Genomic DNA, 17,758 nt, shown 5'->3' on the forward strand with positions numbered 1-17,758 from the left:
TGTGTCTTGAAGAGTAAGGTGTAAATGAAACATAAAAGGGTGATGGTGAGGTGCAGGGGAGCTAAGGTAAATGTGCTGCAGGCATGGGAATTAATTTGAGAACATCAATTTAGCTAAGAGGTATTTTCATCTGTCTCACCCATTTTATAAGCACTTTACAGAAGTTTTTGTTTGTGAATAGTTAAAAAAAAGGTCAACATGTGATGCATTTTGCTAGATATTCCCTTTTTAAAAAAAATGAAAAGTTTCATAGTTTCGGAAGCTGTGGTTGTGTTGCTTACATAGATTTTGAGAGGAGAGACACAGCAATACAGTTTATGTCATGCTCAAGTCCTTTATGGATAAAAAAAGTAGACTGAGCCTTGGGAACTGCATGCCGTATTATTTTCCCATAGCTCATGTCACTCATGTAGCTTGTTTAGGAATTCTTTCCAATTTGCAAACAGTTGTGTGGTGGGGGAAACAGTTTTCCCCCCTAGTGTTGTAAAATGGTAAACCCCCAGGGGGTGGTGACCCTTGAGGTTTGACCCAATCAGTGCTCCTGCAAAATATAAACATATCACTAAGACCGGAAGAGAAGGGTAGTAGTTGGAGTTGTAGTAGTTGTTGGAGGAGAGGTGGCCATCTTGTGAGCCACGAGGAAGGGGCAGGAGCCCCTCTGGGGGGCCACAGCCCCCAGCCCCCGACTGGGGGGCTACAGGGACTTGGAACAGTGTAATACTGGGCTAAGTATCTGTAGCTGAGTTTTTCCTCCACCGTGGACAGCAGAAGCGGCAGCAAGAACGGCACTGACGGGGAGAAGCGGTGGCAAAGAGCCAACAGTAGATAAGGAGCAGCAAACAGACATTGCAGCCAGGCAAGAAGACACAGAGTTGTCTGAAGAGAAAGAGAGCAGCAGCAGAGAGAGAACTAAGTTCTACAGAGAGAGAATTTGGGGTAAGGACTTCAACCAGAACCCCCAAACTCCTTGGAGACCTCTGCTCTCATAGAGAGGAGGGGGTGGTGGACTCCCACCTGAGAGGAGTCCTAAAAATGCTACAGCACTGCTGAAAGAGGAGCTAAGAAGCTCAGATGTCCCGGGAAGCTGGACCGGGACAGCCAAAGGAATGTGGAGGGGGTGACCTTGGCCTTCCCCCCTCGCGGCTGCTGAGAAGCTAGCAGCCTGAGATCAGAGCACAGGAGCTCTGATAGAACTCTTGAGGCAAAGGACTTCAACTGAAAGCTGCCCATGACGTTCTGACTCAGGGGTGAGTCCTCCGAGGAAGGGACCTTCATGGGATGTCTTACACCCCATGATATGATGTGGTGAGGCGAGTCTTGTCCCTGCTACGCAGCCCACAGAAGAGAAGACCCTCGTTTGGAGACGAAGGGCCGAGGGGCTTGGATATCCCCTCGTATGTACTGGCAGAGATCCAGCTACAGCTGCTGCATGGAAGACAGAGAGAGAAACTGCTGCCTTAGAGGGACTGCTGCTCTGAGAGAGAAAAGGATCTTTCCCTTCTTCCCTCCTGGACTTTTATTTGGAAGGGAGAAGAGATTTGATCCATTGTAAATACTGTATGTCATGGTAGAGATAGTTAAGATTGTATATGATGTATTATACTATTTATTTGTTGTACAGTCTTGTAATATATTCCCTTCCCCCCATTTTGAGTCTTGTGTGGTGTCTGGAAAACCCATCTCACACTGGGTTGAGATGGGGGGGGGGGTTGAACTAGGGAATTGGATTTTGGGGCTCTCAAACCATGACAGCTTGTTTGGAAGTTGAATATTAGGCAAGTAGATCAGTGGCTGTAAGCATGATGCTGCTTAACAGTCATGAGTAACTGACTTAGGTATTTACCTATTTACCTATTTCTCTGTAACACACCTCTATTCAGTTCATACTGGAATTGCATCCCACTTATAGCTGTTTATAATTTTTTTTTATAGAATTCTGACTTTGCAATAACCAACACTTTTCAGACTTGGTTACCTTAAATGGCAGTTGTAGGCATGTGACTCAGACAGCTCTGCTGCAGTTTTGAAGCTGTTCAGATGGCTTAGTGTTTCCTCAAAAAAAAAAAAAATTAAAAGACTTTGCAATGAACAGAAGACCTTTCAGCCTCTCTTCAAAAGACTTTTATCTTAATTTCAATACGTAAGTTACATATTTTTTTTCAGATTTGTAGTAAGAAAGACTGACACCACCTCAATGTTAAGATGAAAGTAAGTCACAAATCATGATCTTTCCCTAACTAAATACCCATAAGCAAAATGAAAAAACCCACCTGTCCTCTTTCAGGGTGCTTAGTGCTTGTCTCATTAATTTAAAGGCTCTTTTGTGTGCTTCAATTTACTGGTATTTGAATCACTGGAATAAATAACACTATCCTAAATTTCTAATGTAAGTCCTGTGAGGTCTGGGTGATAGGTGGTACTTCCTGTGGAGCTGTATGTACTCCTTTGCAGAAGCATAGCCTCATGCATTAATATCTCAGCAAAGTTTTGTTAATTTGATAGTTTTGTTAATTTGATATATCACCAGTTATTCCTTGGAGCTCAGAGCATATACAGGATCCCATTGTTCTAGGGACCAAGGAGAAGAAAAGAACTCTCCACCTGAAGAATATGGACACCTAGCTTTAATTCCAATTTTCAACACTATCTGTACTTCTGAGTCATAATTCTAATGTTTTAGTGTTTGCTTGGCTGATATGTCAGTCTCCATTATACAATAGACACATGTGGACAATGCAAGCATTTATTCCACAAAGTACTAAGCATTAGCTCTTTACTCTTCCTGACTTTACCTGTACTTATAAGTTTGCAATTAAACCCACTTGTAATAATCTGTGAATAATCTGTGAATAATCAAATTCTACAAAGTAATCTAGAGAAAGACAGGATGTGATAGTTTGCTTCCATCCTTTCTTCCCTCCATCCTTCTGTCTTTCAGTTTTATTTTCTGCAGTAATCAAGTTACCCACATTGATGCTTTGGGTTTTTCCTCTTGATTATTCTACATGTTGAAAATTTTCTGTATGAACAATAATGACTGTCTTTAGATGTATCAAAGCTGAATTTCTGAGGTTTCCAGTTTTCCTATGCAGCTAAATTCTTGTTATTGTTTGTTGTTTATAGTATGGTATTACCCACATGCTGAAGGGACTATTAGAGTCCTGCTGCTCTACTTCTTATAGAAACATTCTGTTGTTTTTCATGTTTCACACTAATTTTTATTTAGGGTTTCTTTTGTGCGTTTAACCAGAGTACTTCACTAGCATCTGGTCATATTTTCCAAATTTTGGGTATTATCCCTAAAGAACAAGATCACAAATCTTGCTATTTCACCTCCCTAAGGAAACTCATTCTCCACCTCCCTCTCTGGGAGCACTTACTTATTGCAACAATCAAAAATACATTTATTGAGACAGTTAACCATTTGGGATTGATAGCTTATAGCCTCACACATATTTAACATAACAGTACTTCACAGTAGTTCAAAGAATGTTAGTGGAATCACGTATGGAATAAGAAATAATTTAAATTGAGAGGACTAGGTCTGAACTCATCTGATGGAGTGTTCTGAAATCCATGTCAAGCCCATCCACTGAGGTTTCCTTCCCATGAAGGTAGTAACGTGAGAGAGAGGATAACCCAGTGGTAAGTTGTGTGTGTAACAGGAGTAGAGGTTGGTGTCCCTCCCACCATTTCTTGACCAGACAAGGGCTGGAAGCTCCTGATAGGTACTTCCTGAGTGCAGTCGTTTTCTGACTATAATAATGAACAAGGCCATCTGTAACATGTTATAAATACTCGTCTCCTTGACAGTGAGATGGCTGGAATTGCTTCAATTTTTAGCTGAGTGGGAATACAAGGAATGACTCTCCTGGTATTCTGCTTCTGGCTAACGTCCTCCTCACGTGCCATAAGTGCTGGGCAGATTGAGGGGAGGTGGGGCTGCCCTCACAGAGACCCACAGTCCCTGAGGCTTTGATCCAGACTCAGTCCTCTTGGTGCATGGATTGACAGGATGAGCCCTACTATCACTGGTTTGTGGGCACCTTTCTGAAACTGTGACTTGGCATGCACTTGGCAAGAAATTTGAAAGTGAATTGTGAAAGAAATTATTTGGTTCCCTGTCAGATACTGTGCACCTGTATTTTCTTTGTGTTGTTGCTCTTCTGCTCAGACTAACAGCCCTTTTCCATCTTTGAAATAAATCAGTTTTTATAGGGATACTCACTGGCCTTTGACTTAGGCCTGTGAACACTTTTGGAACTTGTCTAAGAATAAAGCTGGCACCTAAAACTGCAGTATTGGAGTTATCCAGACTTTTTTTGGTGGAATGTATTAATTTTGAATATGCCATTTTATTAAAATCATAACTTCCCAGTTAACAGTTCAGCAAAATATGTTCTGGCAAAAAATTTACTTTGTTTATATATGTGAGTCAAAATGTTTTGTTCAATAATTTTAGATATAAAATACATTTTATTAGGAAAAAGTTTTACATTATAAATTATCATCATCATCATCATCATGACTAGGCTTCATGAACAAAGATTTGGGAAGGGCTCTATCCACATTTGTTACAAGCATGCTGGTGGCTAATAAGGCCAATGCGAACTAGACATGTCCAATTGCAAAAGGCACGGCAGAAAGACTCCTTAGGTTGTATATTCTGCAAGACACGATTCTTTCTGCATTGTCTTTTCTCCTCAAGAGTGATCCTGCATGTGTTCTCAAAGAAAGCAGCAGTGTTATAGATGGTGTGTCTCCAGACCTCCCGATTTGAGGCCAGAGTAGACCAGTTATGTTGGTCAATATGGCCGAGGCTGAGATGTTGTTTCAGGGAGTCCTTGTATCTTTTCTTTGGGGCTCCTCTCTTGCGGCAGCCAGTGGTAAGTTCACCATAAAGCAAGGTCCTAGGGAGGCGGTGGTCCTTCATCCTTGAGACATGTCCTGCCCAATGCAGCTGTGTTCTCAGCAACATGGCCTCAATATATGTGAGTCAAAATGTTTTGTTCAATAATTTTAGATATAAAATACATTTTATTAGGAAAAAGTTTTACATTATAAATTATGATACAACATTTAAAATATGAAACATTGGGTTTGACAAAAATAATCCTTTGAAATTTTTATATTGCCAGAAATTCTAAATGCCTCATATAATTCAGATTTTCAAGAAACACCAATTCTGTAATTATAAAATGTCCAGCAGAATAGTAGAGAAGGCTTTTTATAGCTCTACTGATGGTGCAGGCTGTCTGAGCCAGTGCCTCATCTGTTGTCAGTGGGGAGGAGAGGTTTGTGGTGTATGAGCTAGACGGCCCCAGCAGGAATTTGTCCTAGTGTACTGATTTAGATAGATGCAAAATAAATAAAAATGAACCAGACCAAAGCCAACATTAAAAAAACAACCAACCAACCCTGTGTCTGAAGGGTTAGATTCTAAAGTGTTTAGGGAGACATGTAGTAAATGGTCAGATTTTTAAAAGTACTGAGTAATAAACAACTGTTCATTTTAAAAGGTAGGCTGATTCAGTGGAAGCCAGTGGGAATTTCCCCTGTTCATTTTCATTGTTTTGTTCAATGGAGTAGTTATTCATCTAGTCCTTTTTCCATAGCACAAGTAAGTGCCACCTCTAGGTCAAATACTCCTTTCAGTCACTCAGCTGTGTATTTGCCATGTATGATGGGGCAACTCTGGATGTACATACAGATTGGAGAATGAGTGCCATGGAAAGGGACCTGGGAGTCCTGGTCAATGGCAAGTTGAACATAAGTCAGCAGTGCCTTGGCAGCCAGGAGGGCCAACTGTGTCCTGGGGGGAATCAGGCAAAGCATCGCCAGCCGGTCAAGGGAGGTGATTGTCCTGCTCTGCTCTGCACTGGTGCAGTCTCACCTTGAATATTGTGTGCAGTTTTGGGTGCCAGAAAATAAGAAAGATATTAAGCCATTAGAGAGCGTCCAAAGGAGAGCCACAAGGATGGTGAATGGCCTTGAGGGGAAGCTGCATGAGAAGCAGCTCAGGTCACTTGGTCTGTTCAGCATGGAGAAGAGGAGACTGAGGGGAAACCACATCACAGCCCACAGCTTCCTCACAAGGGGAAGCAGAGAGGCACTTCACTCCAATGACTAGAGACATGATCTGAGGAAATGGCATGAAGCTGTGTCAGGAGAGGCTTAGGTTAGATATTAGGAAAAGGTTCTTCACCCAGAGGGTGGTTGGGCACTGTAACAGGCTCCTCAGGGAAGTGGTCACAGCACCAAGCCTCCCAGAATTCAAGAAGTGCTTGGACAACACTCTCAGGCGCATGGTGTGATTCTTGGGGCTGTCCTGTGTGGGGCCAGGAGCTGGACTTTGATGATCCTTGTGAGTCCCTTCCAACTCAGGGTATTGTATGATTCTGTGATGAAAAGTCCACCCAGACCAGCATGGTGATTCTTAGAGTGACCAACAGACAATCCTTAATGAAATAGGTAAGAAAAAGTTTAAGCCTGCTATGTTCTTTTCTGTAAAACTCCCTTCTAGCTTTAGCTTTCTGAGGATAAAAGCACATCCTCTTGCAGTGGTATCCAGGATGTGGCACCTGATAGCCCCCCCTGCCCCAACCACTCCTCCATTATTTTCTCTAGCACCTTTTGAACCAGGGAAGTTCATACTGTCAGCTTCTGTGGCATCCTGTGGACATAAGGTCCACTGTTTACTAGAAACTGGGAAGGTGAGACTTCTCTGGCCACTTTCAGCCAGGTCTTTGTGGACATTGTGAGCAGAGTGGAGCAGCTATGAAGGAAGCCTGATTACCCATTGCAAAAGCAAAGCACTTTCCCATTGCGTTTGTTGATCACTAGAAACTGTGTAAAATTAATGCTTCTTAATACCAGAAAGTACATTGTCCCCCTTTTTATACTGAGAGTCTATTCTTTATCTGATACTTCTGTATTTTTGTTTTGGACCAGCTGAATGAAATGAGCAGTCCTGACACTGGCAGAGTAATTTAAAACCCACTGCACACAGTCTTGTGTTTTGCTTTTTCTCAGTAACTGTGTTTTTCCTCCTCTCCTAATAAAATTTGAGTGAAATGGCCTGAAAGTCATTCTAGCATAAGGGACATCTGTCACTTATGATCTAGGAATTCTGTTTTTTCCTAGAGCTGATTTATTCATGGTCAGTCAGCTTTTGACATTAAGCTCCTATTGCTTGGCAGGCTCATGGAGCTCTCAGAATCAAATTTGTGTCTTCTGTTTCTGCTAATGCTAATATCCCACCCGTTTGCTTGTCAAAATGTGTATGGACTTTGATGCTTTTCAAGATGGATTGGATTGGCTGGCTTGACTGCTTCTAGAGATTGTGATGGGTTATGAGAAACAATAGATGACATGACTTTCTTATTTCGTGAACAGTTGTGCGTTGGAGAACCTTAATATTGTGAAACTGGCCCAGAATTGTTAATATTTCTTCTTTAAGATAGGCAAATGAAAATGTCATTTTAAATATGTTTTCAGTAATAAGACTGAAGTGTAACAATCTAAAGGTAAAATACTTCCTTCTCATTTCCATTAGCTGAAAACCAGAGAAGCTGTTTGGAAATAATTTTGTTGACTGAAGTGGTTATTAAAACACTTTGACTCCATGGTAAGCTCTTCCCTCTTATGATCTGTATAATTTTTTATGATAAAGAAGCTGCTTGGACATGAAAATGTCCATCTTTCTCTATTTGATTGAAAGCTTTGAACGGGTTTCTAAATTACACTAAGTCATAAATGGAACCAAAAAAGTGCATTTCATTAATTTTTACATTAAAGGGTGAGAATACTCAGATGCAACGCAGTTTGATTTTCAGGAATGCTTTTTTCCCCTACCTCTTTCTTCCACTGACTAAAATTAAGTATTGATTATTTACAATACATTTTTATCCTTTCCCTTGTTTGCTGAGTTTCTGAGTGACTATGCTTTTCATGGCATCTAATCTGAATAAGTGCAATGTCAATAAAACACCATTTTCCCTGGGATGGTTGAATCAAAGTAGAAACATTCAGTCACTGTTTACCTTTCTAATTCCTGTCCTGGCATTTGCAACTGGGCAATGCATGAAGCCAAGCTAAGATTTCTTTTCTGCGTCTCTTTGCAGAGGCCGAAGTGGACTTAGAAAGATGGGGGAAAGCCTGAGTGTCTCCCTGTGGATTGAGTGGGCTTTGTGCATGAGCTCTCAAAAGCACATGGATGGGAAGTCAGAGCCCCTGAGAACATGTGGGTGTGCCTCCGAGCATAAACACTTGAGTCTATTGCTGTGAGGAGCAGTGAATGCGAGGGCTGGCACTACATGTGTTGTCAGCTTTCAGTTGTAACATCATTTCTACCCAACAAATGCCAAACCTCCTGCTAACCCTACTCCTGGGACATGCGCTGTGCCTGAGAGCAAGCCTGAGTTACCCTAGGTTACTTGCAGAATGACACTGCATGGCCAAAGAGCCCACATGAAAGAGAAAGCTTAGCGCTTTTTCTCTCCACCTGAAATTTTGTCTTCAAACCTCAAATTAGGACCCTTCCTATTTGGAGTGTTGCTCAGTAGTTTTGGACCAGTTTTAAACTACTTGTCTTGTTTCCTCCATTCATATCGCATAAATATGTAGTCTTTTGAGTTTAAATTGTAATTGACAGCATGGAGTGACTCTAAATATGTTAATTTACTCTTGCTCACTAGACATGCATCTTGTCCTGGATTCTTCATGCTTTATGTCCACGGAAGCAAAGCTCTGAAGTTCAGAGACTCTCTATGAAATAGGAACTTTGCTGGGCCGTGGACCCACGCAAAATAGACAGTTAACAGCAAATGACTTTGCTGTGACTTGTACCTGTGTTTGACCCATTTATATTCTGGGAATGTGGCTGAATCAGTCATTGTAGATTTCGTAGGTCATAAGACTCTAATCAAAGGGAATACTACTATGAAATAACACCTAGCTGATTTTGCATTAGGATTTTGCAGTAGTATGAAGGAGTGAGATACTAGTGATTTCAAAAAGTCGAGACACTAAAGCCAGGTGCTGATTTGCTAATACCTAGCCAGGTACAGTGTTTCTGATATCTCTGAGCAGTCTTGGATGTGAATAAGTTTGACTAGGTAACATTTTGCTGCCTTTTGCTCTTGCCAAGGAAGGGTGATATTTACCCTTGCTCTTTTTGGCAGAGTCTTTCAAGAGACTGAGAGTCTCAATAACAGCAGATCACCTGTAGCCAGGCGGGTGGCCCATGCTAGTAGTGCTCATCATCGCTTCAGCATGTGTTTTGCAATGATGAAATATTTGAGGAGACCGGAATACTCACTCAGGAAGGATGAACCTTTCCTTTGCAATTCTTTACACTACTGAGGATCGAGTCACAATTCAAGCGTACAGCCCAGCCAGGCAGACCAGTGGTTGGATAACTGTGGATTTGCTACCCTTTGTCACTTGTGAGTTTTTAGGACATGCTAAGGCAGAAGTTACCTCACTGACTAACATGTTAGATGTAGAAGTTATATAAGGCACAAAGCTTAGAGGGAACACAGGGATGTGCCCAGGTTCTTCTGCCTGTGCTAAGCAGTCACAGGGAAAAAAAATAATCTAGAGATTTATTATGTGCTGTCTTGAGGATTTCTCAAATTTTTAGTTTGTCTCATTTGTTGTTTTTTTGAATATACCTTTTATAGCCATATATATTTTCACATGCCCTCCAGCTAAACTATCTAGTATACATTTCCTTTTAAAAGTATATAGCACCCACCTCATATCATCTTAACTAAAGAGAGTGAAATGATTTAACTCATAAAATAATATTTGTATGATTTGTTCCTGTCACTGGCCTTTGGGTTTTATAAGTGAGGACTTAGTGCATATCTGAGAAAAGAATTAAATATTCTTTTTTCACGGACACAGGACAAGCATGTAAGATATTCCAAACACATAATTTTTCTCTTTACTTAAGAGAGAATAAATCTTTTCCTCTTTGCAGATTGCAAACAAATAACAATTTGAGGTGCTTCAACACCTCAAAAAAATGTAAACATTTTAAAATTCAGTCCTAGGTGAAGACATATTTAAATATTATTTTATACATTTTGACCAATGTAGTTTCTGTCTGCCTTGTGAGTTTTATGTATTTTATAATACTTTTTACTCTGTTCCTTCCTTTCTTTCTAAGAACAGGAATTGATCTTCTTGTTCATTCTGCACAGCTTTTTTCTGTAATAATTCTCATTCTGCTGTAGGCCCACTGGCAAAGCAGGGTTTGTGCAACTATATCAGAAATATAAACATATTCCGTTTTAATTTTCACATTACCTTTCTTTTTCTTTGAGAACATAAAGATTTAATCCTTTTTACCCTATGCCTCGAAGGGACTGTTATGAACCTATTGTGTGATCTGCATAATAAAGATTTTAGCTATTATTTGCTGTATCTTTCTGACAGCATCTCCCTAGGAATGTTCCAGTGGCTTTAGTGGATTGCTGTTGTGACTGGTGTTCATAGGATCTGATTTTGTACCATCTCAGTGCTTCCCTCTAGTACTTCCTCCTCAAATGTTGAACTGGTAGCTTTAAAAATGTCTGTTCTAATGAAAATATAGGTCTAGGGGATCCTCCTTAAGAATGTACAGATAATATATTGAAGTGTTTAAAAAAATATGGCTTACATTGACAGGTTACAAAGATGACTGCCTCTGAAAATTCATAAAATAAAAGCTTAGTGCTGTGTTTGAAAGAATTTGAAGAATGACCTCAAATTTGCAAGCAATCTATTAATAAATCAATTTCTTAAGCAGGTATTTTAAAGGACAAAGATATTCAAACTGAGATAACTTTAAAGTCTTCAGTCATGCCTATTGAAGGGCCAATACATCTGTCCCAAAACAAAAGTGAAGTCATGCCCAATGAATTGAGGAAGAAAGTGGCAACTGGGCAGACTAACTTCTTTTTGGTTCTGTGTGTGATGGGGGTAGGTGCCTCTGCAACACCTTGGCACATGCTGCTGTTTTGGTTTTTTGAGAAGGGAAGTTCAGTGACACTGAGACATGGGCTGCAGAATAGGCATGAGATGTGAATCAGGGATGCAGTTATGTTCCCTCCTTCTGCTGATGCTAAGGATCTTTGCGGCTTAAATTCGCCTTTTGATCTTACCCGCCCCAGAAAGTGCTGGATTATTTCAGTCATCAAGTAGCTTCTCCTTATCTGGATGACCTTAATTAGAAAGGGATTGTATTAAAAATGATCTTACACAATACAGCACAGACTGATTTCTTGTATTAGTGTAACACTTTCATGGGGAATGCCCAGTGAATGCTAAATTAATTATATTTTAAATGTTCAACTTAAAAGAATTGTTGTATTTTTTTGTAAAACTGTTGGTGCTTTCTGCTTGGTTACCTCAAAAACACTCAGCAGAGGGAATGTTTGAATGGATTAACAAAGCCTGACGATTGTTTTCAGCTGTGCCTGCTGTGGCTCAGAGTCCTTCACAGTATCGACTTTTGGATGACTCCTCTGTGAAAGTACTTTCTGCCTCCATGGACATTGCACCTGGTAGAAGTCAGGCAAAAGTAATGAAGAGATCCTCTATTTTCAAGAACTCTGTTAATGCCAACAGAGGAGAACTACCAAGAAAAGAACAGGCTATGTTAATTTGAGCTCCACTGAGACCCAAAGGGAAAAATACCAGTGCTTGGCAAAGATTAAAGGAGATACTTCATATTGAAAGAACTTCGATTTTCCAGCTTCACTGAATTGTATTTAGTTTTTCATTTTAAAGGAAAAATATGCTATAAAAATATTGTCTATGGCAGCGATGTGAGTGCTGTGCAGACAAGCAGTGTTGCTTAATTTTCATATGAAAGAAGCATGGAACATATCATTAAAAGGGCATCAAATTTTCTCACTCATCTCAGTGGACTGCTGATTCAGTCTATTTCCTCTTTGCTCAGGAAGGCTTCAAATTCAGTTATTGGATAACTTCTGTTCTGTGTCTTGAACATTCAGTTTCTGGCATTTGTTCCTGGGAATAGGAGGATAAAATAACAGAGAATATTTTCTGTCAGCCAAAAATGCAGAAACATCTAAGAGGTTTCCTAGCTATGTTCAGCAGCATCAGAGGGTCCTGAAAGGCTTTTGGAACCATTTTGGGCGATGGGGAACTCCACAGAGAGTTCTGGGGACATGGGAATAACACTAACAAATCCATAAACAGTATTTAAAAATAACTGGCTTACTGCTCTCATTCTATTTTTTTTCCCATGGTGTCATATAATTATATAGGGGCTCACTGAATGTTGTGAACACAGCAGGGTACCCTACTGAATTAGCAGGACTTGAAAAATCATCCTACTGACCCACTGTTTACACTGTCCAGAAATTACAATTTTTTTTTAGTAGAATGTTCTGAAACACCTGTAGCAATAGAAAAACTCTATTCATTCTGTGAGTATTAGGGTAGTCAGGTGTGCAGATGTGCCTGAGAGTATAAAACCAAAGAGAAGTACTTGTGCATGTGGTGAGGATCTCCTGACCCCTAACTGATGACATAAATCAAGTTACAATTCTAAGCTGAGTGTATCATCATGCTGCTACTCTGGGATGAAAGCCTGTATCTTTGCTCAGGATAAGTAAGATGTTATGTCTTGATTTGTCTTACTAGTTATCATCAGCCCAGTTTCAACTTTGGGAGAAGGTATTTGTTTTGAGTAAGAAGAGGAAAAAAAAGTCTCATTTGGCATTGAGAGAGTTGTGGCTGTTCAGCCTGGAGAAGTGGGGCCTTTATATCAGCCTTCCAGCACCTAAAGGGGGCTTTGAAAGAGCTGGAGAGGAACTTTTTACAGGGGTATGCACTGACAGGACAAGGGCTAATGGCTTTAAAATGAAAGAGAATAGACTTAGAATAGATATCAGGAAGAAATTATTTTCTGTGATGGTGGTGAGGCGCTGGAACAGGTTTCCTGTAGATGTTGTCCATGTCCCATCACTGGAAGTGTTCAAGACCAGGCTGGATGGGGCTTTGAGCAACCTGGTCTAGGGGAAGGTGTCCTTGTCCATGGCAGGGTAAGTGGAATTAGATAATCTTTAAGGTCCCTTCCAACCCAAACTTTTCTGTGAAGATGAAATGGAGAAAATGTATTTGGTGAATGCTCCTACAAATGCCTTGAGTATGAAACTCTTTTGGTAACAGAAGCTGTCCATATGGCATGTTCACGGAATTAGACTTTTGTTTCTATGTAGGAGTCATTAATGTCATAAATACTGTAGTGCTGTATTCTTTTAGTTTAAAAGAGATGGAATCATAAATAATTCTCTTCTTTTCCTTTTTAGAAAAGCCTTTTTGTCTAAAAGAAGAATTTACCACTCAAGAACTTGTGACTTAAAATGTTGTAAAAGCTTTATATTTTTGAATGTGTTAATTTGATTGACATTTTAAGACTTCTTTCTATAGTCACGGTAAAAGTAAAGATTGTAGTATTAATTAGCAGTATTAATTAATGAAAAGGTCCAAAAAATTACCAATTAATAATCAGAAGTGACTGTCGTTTTACACCTGTGCCAAAATACAGCTCTACACAATTATGAGTTGAAAGAACTCCACCCTAAGTGTTTATTTCTGAGTTTGCTTTCAGCTACAAGTGACTTTTTTAGGCCAATTTCTGGGCTCCTTTTACTAGCACACATTACAGTGAAGTTGTCAAATGCTATCTGAGTCATTACTGAGTAGGATATAAGGTGCCTCTGTGGGAATGGTCTTGCTGGGTGAAACTTCAAAGGACATGTTAGCCCATTGCTCCCACATATTGAACTCATAATTGGCAAGACTGGCCAGGAACCATAGTGGACACATAAATAACTCTAAAATACCCTGTGTGGTATTTTGCTGGAAAATGTGAATGAGCTCCATCCACCTCTAAACTGGTGCAACCTGGCCGGTGAATGAGGAGCCAAGTCACGGCTGCTGATGTGATGTTGTGCCTGAGCCATGCTGGTGCTGAGCAGTGCTGCAGCTTTACCCAACAGTGAGTCAACAGCCTAATCAGTATCCCTAGGAAAGCAACCTCATGAGGGTCGATGGGCATGGAAGTTGTCCAAATGTATCCCAGAGCGAGTGGCTGTAAAAGAGCTAATGACCTTACAGAAGTGTTTCTGCCCTCTCTCTGACCTATTTTCATATGCTTCTCTTTGTATGACCACCTCTCTAAACCAGGACCCTGGCTCTTCACTTGCTGTGAAGATTGGATGTTTTTGAAAAAAATTATTCTGGGACATTTACCTCTGTGTTTGACTGTCTTCTGATCCTTTTGTCTATAACTGCCTTCAGCTTATCTGTGTTTCATGAGCAGTTTGGAGCAGGGGGAATCCTCCTCCTCTCTCTGTGGACAAGGTTTACTTATGCAATATGCTTCTCCTTGAGCAAATCACAGCTGAGATTCTTCAGGGTCTCAAGGTCCTTGCCTGATGAGACGCCTCAACCCTTCAGCAATGGTAGCCCTGGTATTTGAAAATAATTGTGGGAGTGAGTCATCCAAATTAATGGTCATACTAGTGCAAATTTTTACTCCTGTGAATAGTCTTCACAGAAGTGGATATTCAGGAGGCTTCTTTAAGCAGATGCAAGAGTATTTTCCTACTGAGGATCCTTTTTGGAATGGAGACCTTATTATAACACTTTTCCTAGCTATGCAATATTCAAATTTAAGACAGAAATATCTAGTTTCCAGATCAGAGATGGCCTGAAGCTTCCCTCTGTTAATTGCTTTACACAGTGTATTATACAGCAAGTGTTAGTGGTTGCTGTTCTAACAGAGCTTTTGCGCATGACTGGGGAAGCAGAGGGATTACATGTGAAGGAAAAACAGATTCTGTTTTCTAACAAGCTGAAGAGATATTAACATTTTTAGAGTATCTGCATATGTTTGTGAATTGTATCTGCTGAAGTGAAAATTGTAGAGATGATCAGTATTTGATAACATTGTGGAATTAAAAAAAAAAAAAGAGAAAGTTTCTGATCCCTTCACAGATTAAAAAGCATGAGAATTAATTCTTTGAAAGAAGTGCTGTGTGAATCATAAAAAAATATGCCTTGGGAGTTTAAGCTTAACAGATCTTTCCCTGTGTAATTCTTCAAGCATTTGTTTTTTCAGGTAGTAATCTACCTAAAGGCTGCCTGACACTTTCCCACTTGAGTTAGAGAAAATTAACAGAAATAAGGCATTCTGCTGGGCAGGACTGATATCCCACAGCAGATTATAAAGGACATGAGTAAACCCATCTTCCCTTTAGCAGAATTAAGACTGAGAAATTAATTTAATTTGTAGGTTTATTCCCTTTGAAGAAATGTATAAGTAAAGGGTATTTGTCAATTTGCTACTGTAGATCTGTGAGAAGAACCTAATAATATAACTCTCTGTTCTTGTTCATGAAAGTGATCTAGATTTAAAATAACTTCTCCCAGAGGAGTGGGAGGGGAAAGTTTGTTTTAAACTGGGATCAGAAACATCCTGAAAAGTTTACCTGAGTGCCCCAGTTACTGGGACCCATTTACTGCTAATATGGTTGTTACAGATATAATTTTGCAAAACATAGGGCTTTGGAAAAAGCTAAAAAGCTATAGGAAAAAAATGAGTTCTTATATAGGCAAACAGGGTTTTTCTGAGGCTATCTGAGATAGCCAGATAGAATCTTGTACTTGGCACTGCACTTTCACAAAAGCTGGGTGCTCAAATGTTTAGTAGTGCTGATCTTTGTTGGAAGAAAAGTCCTGTCTCTGCTAAATTCAACAGGATTTGTGAAAATTTCTGTAAAAGAGGCAGGCAGGATTTTAACCAAGGTGAAAACAGACAAAAATATATTCCTTCAAGTACCCTATTGTTTGAATTACAGAACCACCATACCATGTAACTAAAATAAAATTCATAAAGTCTGATTTTCTATTACCTTGCATTTTGTTTATGAGAGAAAGAACAGTTCTATGGTAGCCTTTCTTATCTGCTTGGCACAGGAGTCTGAAAAGAAGAGGTGAAGAAATACCTTTTTACTTATGTAATGTAATGCAGCTGATAATCCACTAATGTACTTACTTGTGAGAGTACTAGTTTGCTTGATGTTCTTTTTTTATTTCTCATTGAAGGGTTTTCATTTTTTACTTTAAGGATTTCTGCTAAATAAATAGGAAAACATGAGTAGTCATCAGCATATATTTAATATATATACTGTTATATTTAAAAATTTAGAATTTCTTACTTTCAAATTTAATAACAGTAATGATAATATAATATTTTTAAATTATATCTTAATTGGTCTAAAATATGCCATGTAGCTGTGTTTGCTTTTAGAGAAACATAATATCTGTAGTCCTTGTTTATACCATGCTCTTTAATTACTCATAATGTGTACATCATAACAGAATGTACCTTGCATAGATACTCTGATAGCAGGTAGACAGTGATGCCATATATATAATTATTTATATGTGCTTGCATTGGGAAAAACACTGATAAATGAAAAATAAACATGTATTTTAGGAGTTCACATTGCAACAGTGTGTAGAGTACTTGTATCCTGTCAGGCATTTTTCAAAATTTTTCTTTTGAAATGTTTGCCTATCAGTGTCAAATGAAACAGTTCCTTTCTCTGAATCCATCTTGCCAAGTGAAACCTTATTTATTTCCTGTTCATGTAGAACATGAAAAGCAATATGAGATACACTGCATTAAAAGTCTTCTTTAGATGAAAAAAGACAATACCTTCCAATACTTTAAGTTTTTGTTTAGGACAGTAGGCCTTGGAGGAAGCAACCATGATGGGTAGGATTACCCTTGAATTGTCCTTGTTACTTGGTAAATGAGACTGGTTTGTGATGCTACTGTTAATGACTGGTAAAGTTCCCTAATGCTTTTAATAGATAGTTTTTAATTAGAGTTTTAAAATGTTTTCTTCTCCGTTGTTTTTGAAAATACAAATCTTTTGAATCAGTCCAGTTAGTGAGTGATTTTCTTGTAAAATTAAGTGTTCAAATTCTGTATAGAATTCTATGTAAATCAGTAAGAGGCTGTATATATTAGACGCGGCACAGTACTAAATAGAGTGTATATGTTTTGACTCCATCTTCAAATTTGAACCAAGATATAAACAAATACTGTTTGTATGAAAAGCAAGTCCTGAATCCATTTTGTACATCTGCCAATCCTGCTATCTTCTGAACAAGAAATGGTGAGAGAAAAGCTCTATCTCTTTGAGCTTGCTCATGAAGCTCAGCATCCAGGATTCCTGTTCTATAAGGCAGCAGATGTGACGAGTTGTTTGAATGTGAAATATTTTTCTTTTTGGTGCCTTATGTGCATTAAGAGACTGATTTGCCATAAGCTGTCTCATTGTGCGGTGTAACTTAGAAGCTTCATTGACTCTTCAAGTAAAAAAAAAAAATCATCAACACTTTTAAGTAAGAAGGGAAAAAGGAACAGAGAAAAATTATTTTAAAAAGGTGTAAATTTTTCTTGTATAACTTGACGACTGCGTAGTTATAATATTTGACATTTTCTGTGCTTTTTTTCATTTATGATGTGACTGTCTAAATATTATTTGTTTATTAATGGACTCTTTCACAGGGGAGATAAGCTATCGTAATAAATATGATACTGGGGTTTGAGCAAGTTGATCTTGATTTCAAATATCCAATAAGAACAAAATGTTTGCTTTGCATTGCTATGAAACTGTTGGCTAAACACATCACATGATAAGCCATGCTATGTGTTGAC

The 17,758-nt window shown here is 39.1% G+C and overlaps 1 protein-coding gene across 1 annotated transcript in view; it reads left to right on the forward strand.

The window, feature by feature from the left end:
* The window catches only part of GUCY1A2 (guanylate cyclase 1 soluble subunit alpha 2), a 141,315-nt gene that overhangs the window by 33,433 nt on the left and 90,124 nt on the right, over window positions 1-17,758 (forward strand). The gene's annotated exons all lie outside the window — the stretch shown is intronic.

The sequence above is a fragment of the Neopelma chrysocephalum genome, unplaced genomic scaffold (assembly GCF_003984885.1).
Source record: "Neopelma chrysocephalum unplaced genomic scaffold, ASM398488v2 Primary Assembly neopelma1_43, whole genome shotgun sequence".
Lineage (NCBI taxonomy): Eukaryota > Metazoa > Chordata > Aves > Passeriformes > Pipridae > Neopelma > Neopelma chrysocephalum.